This window comes from Scyliorhinus canicula, chromosome 20, assembly GCF_902713615.1.
Source record: "Scyliorhinus canicula chromosome 20, sScyCan1.1, whole genome shotgun sequence".
In the NCBI taxonomy this organism is placed as follows: domain Eukaryota; kingdom Metazoa; phylum Chordata; class Chondrichthyes; order Carcharhiniformes; family Scyliorhinidae; genus Scyliorhinus; species Scyliorhinus canicula.
The window spans coordinates 97,453,402-97,457,440 of NC_052165.1; the positions used below are offsets into that span (position 1 = coordinate 97,453,402).

The 4,039-nt window shown below is 57.4% G+C and overlaps 1 protein-coding gene across 1 annotated transcript in view; it reads right to left on the reverse strand.

Moving 5' to 3' along the window:
• The window catches only part of LOC119955014 (cardiotrophin-2-like), a 25,006-nt gene extending 24,435 nt beyond the window's left edge, over nucleotides 1–571 (reverse strand). The window contains exon 1 of the mRNA XM_038780818.1: nucleotides 445–571. The gene's annotated coding sequence lies outside the window, so the exon portion shown is untranslated. The remainder of the gene's footprint in view (nucleotides 1–444) is intronic.
• Between the last annotated feature and the right edge of the window lie 3,468 nt (nucleotides 572–4,039).

A 4,039-nucleotide genomic window follows, 5' to 3' on the forward strand; every position in this document is an offset into this window, starting at 1 on the left:
GAGAAGGCAGGAAGAGAGAAGCAGAATGACAGACAGAGAGAGATAGACAGAAGACAGAAGGGATGGAGGGAGGGACGTGCAAAAGGGAGGGCAGACAGTGAGAGAAGGGAGGAGAGAGTGAGAGAGAGAGAAGATGAGAAAACGAGTGCATTATGGCAAGCTGTGCTGTATTTAGGAGACAGACAGGCGGGGGTTAATGAAGAAGCCAATCTGTAACCAGAGAGAGAGCGAGGGCGAGAGATCAGTGAGAGAGCCTGGGCACATGGAGAGGCAGTGACAAATGAGAAAGGACGCAAAGCCACAACACCCGGCCCCCGACTGACATTTCCATTAAATATTAGCTCAGGGTATTACAGCCTCACTGTCCCCGGGGTGACAGGACAACCGCTGTCCTTTCTCAATATAGATTCAAAAATAACAAGGGCTGAGAAGGGAGAGACATACCTCTTAAACAGCAGGCTGTAGGAACTGTACACCTCCCTGGTTCCACTCCTGTCAGCTACCCACTGCAGCTTGCCGCAGTGCAGACTGCTGGGAATAATCAGAGATTTAATCCTCTCCCACAGTGTCAGCTCCAGGTCACACGTAACGCCACCACATCTCAGTCTGAAATGTAGGTTCAAATCCCACCACAAAGCCGGTATCACAATTACCCTGACTGGAGTCACTGCAACTGGAGCGCGGGGCTGGAGGAGGGTCAGTGCTGAGGGAGCGCTGCACTGTCAGAGGGTCAGTACTGAGGGGGTGCCGCACTGTCAGAGGGTCAGTACTGAGGGGGTGCCGCACTGTCAGAGGGTCAGTACTGAGGGAGCGCCGCACTGTCAGAGGGTCAGTACTGAGGGAGCGCCGCACTGTCAGAGGGTCAGTACTGAGGGGGTGCCGCACTGTCAGAGGGTCAGTACTGAGGGAGTGCTGCACTGTCAGAGGGTCAGTACTGAGGGAGTGCTGCACTGTCAGAGGGTCAGTACTGAGGGAGTGCTGCACTGTCAGAGGGTCGGTACTGAGGGAGTGCCGCACTGTCAGAGGGTCAGTACTGAGGGAGTGCTGCACTTTCAGAGGGTCAGAACTGAGGGAGTGCCGCACTGTCAGAGGGTCAGTACTGAGGGAGTGCTGCACTGTCAGAGGGTCAGTACTGAGGGAGTGCCGCACTGTCAGAGGGTCAGTACTGAGGGAGTGCTGCACTGTCAGAGGGTCAGTACTGAGGGAGTGCCGCACTGTCAGAGGGTCAGTACTGAGGGAGTGCTGCACTGTCAGAGGGTCAGTACTGAGGGAGTGCTGCACTGTCAGAGGGTCAGAACTGAGGGAGTGCTGCACTGTCAGAGGGTCAGAACTGAGGGAGTGCCGCACTGTCAGAGGGTCAGTACTGAGGGAGTGCTGCACTGTCAGAGGGTCAGTACTGAGGGAATGCCGCACTGTCAGAGGGTCAGTACTGAGGGAGTGCTGCACTGTCAGAGGGTCAGTACTGAGGGAGTGCCGCACTGTCAGAGGGTCAGTACTGAGGGAGTGCTGCACTGTCAGAGGGTCAGTACTGAGGGAGTGCTGCACTGTCAGAGGGTCAGTACTGAGGGAGTTCCGCACTGTCAGAGGGTCAGTACTGAGGGAGTGCCGCACTGTCAGAGGGTCAGTACTGAGTGAGTGCCGCACTGTCAGAGGGTCAGTACTGAGTGAGTGCCGCACTGTCAGAGGGTCAGTACTGAGGGAGTGCTGCACTGTCAGAGGGTCAGTACTGAGGGAGTGCCGCACTGTCAGAGGGTCAGTACTGAGGGAGTGCCGCACTGTCAGAGGGTCAGTACTGAGGGAGTGCTGCACTGTCAGAGGGTCAGTACTGAGGGAGTGCTGCACTTTCAGAGGGTCAGTGCTGAGGGAGTGCTGCACTGTCAGAGGGTCAGTACTGAGAGAGTGCCACATTGTCAGAGGGTCAGTACTGAGGGAGTGCTGCACTGTCAGAGGGTCAGTACTGAGGGAATGCCGCACTGTCAGAGGGTCAGTACTGAGGGAGTGCCGCACTGTCAGAGGGTCAGTACTGAGGGAGCGCTGCACTGTCAGAGGGTCAGTACTGAGAGAGTGCCGCACTGTCAGAGGGTCAGTACTGAGGGAGTGCTGCACTGTCAGAGGGTCAGTACTGAGGGAGTGCTGCACTGTCAGAGGGTCAGTACTGAGAGAGTGCTGCACTGTCAGAGGGTCAGTACTGAGGGAGTGCTGCACTGTCAGAGGGTCAGAACTGAGGGAGTGCCGCACTGTCAGAGGGTCAGTACTGAGGGAGTGCTGCACTGTCAGAGGGTCAGTACTGAGGGAGTGCCGCACTGTCAGAGGGTCAGTACTGAGGGAGTGCTGCACTGTCAGAGGGTCAGTACTGAGGGAGTGCCGCACTGTCAGAGGGTCAGTACTGAGGGAGTGCTGCACTGTCAGAGGGTCAGTACTGAGGGAGTGCTGCACTGTCAGAGGGTCAGTACTGAGGGAGTTCCGCACTGTCAGAGGGTCAGTACTGAGGGAGTGCCGCACTGTCAGAGGGTCAGTACTGAGTGAGTGCCGCACTGTCAGAGGGTCAGTACTGAGTGAGTGCCGCACTGTCAGAGGGTCAGTACTGAGGGAGTGCTGCACTGTCAGAGGGTCAGTACTGAGGGAGTGCCGCACTGTCAGAGGGTCAGTACTGAGGGAGTGCCGCACTGTCAGAGGGTCAGTACTGAGGGAGTGCTGCACTGTCAGAGGGTCAGTACCGAGGGAGTGCTGCACTGTCAGAGGGTCAGTACTGAGGGAATGCTGCACAGTCAGAGGGTCAGTAATGAGGGAGTTCCGCACTGTCAGAGGGTCAGTACTGAGGGAGTGCCGCACTGTCAGAGGGTCAGTACTGAGGGAGTGCTGCACTGTCAGAGGGTCAGTAATGAGGGAGTTCCGCACTGTCAGAGGGTCAGTACTGAGGGAATGCCACACTGTCAGAGGGTCAGTACTGAGGGAGTGCTGCACTGTCAGAGGGTCAGTACTGAGGGAGCGCCGCACTGTCAGAGGGTCAGTACTGAGGGAGCGCCGCACTGTCAGAGGGTCAGTACTGAGGGAGTGCCACACTGTCAGAGGGTCAGTACTGAGGGAGAGCCGCACTGTCAGAGGGTCAGTACTGAGGAAGTGCCACACTGTCAGAGGGTCAGTACTGAGAGAGTGCTGCACTGTCAGAGGGTCAGTACTGAGGGAGTGCTGCACTGTCAGAGGGTCAGAACTGAGGGAGTGCCGCACTGTCAGAGGGTCAGTACTGAGGGAGTGCTGCACTGTCAGAGGGTCAGTACTGAGGGAGTGCCGCACTGTCAGAGGGTCAGTACTGAGGGAGTGCTGCACTGTCAGAGGGTCAGTACTGAGGGAGTGCCGCACTGTCAGAGGGTCAGTACTGAGGGAGTGCTGCACTGTCAGAGGGTCAGTACTGAGGGAGTGCTGCACTGTCAGAGGGTCAGTACTGAGGGAGTTCCGCACTGTCAGAGGGTCAGTACTGAGGGAGTGCCGCACTGTCAGAGGGTCAGTACTGAGTGAGTGCCGCACTGTCAGAGGGTCAGTACTGAGTGAGTGCCGCACTGTCAGAGGGTCAGTACTGAGGGAGTGCTGCACTGTCAGAGGGTCAGTACTGAGGGAGTGCCGCACTGTCAGAGGGTCAGTACTGAGGGAGTGCCGCACTGTCAGAGGGTCAGTACTGAGGGAGTGCTGCACTGTCAGAGGGTCAGTACCGAGGGAGTGCTGCACTGTCAGAGGGTCAGTACTGAGGGAATGCTGCACAGTCAGAGGGTCAGTAATGAGGGAGTTCCGCACTGTCAGAGGGTCAGTACTGAGGGAGTGCCGCACTGTCAGAGGGTCAGTACTGAGGGAGTGCTGCACTGTCAGAGGGTCAGTAATGAGGGAGTTCCGCACTGTCAGAGGGTCAGTACTGAGGGAATGCCACACTGTCAGAGGGTCAGTACTGAGGGAGTGCTGCACTGTCAGAGGGTCAGTACTGAGGGAGCGCCGCACTGTCAGAGGGTCAGTACTGAGGGAGCGCCGCACTGTCAGAGGGTCAGTACTG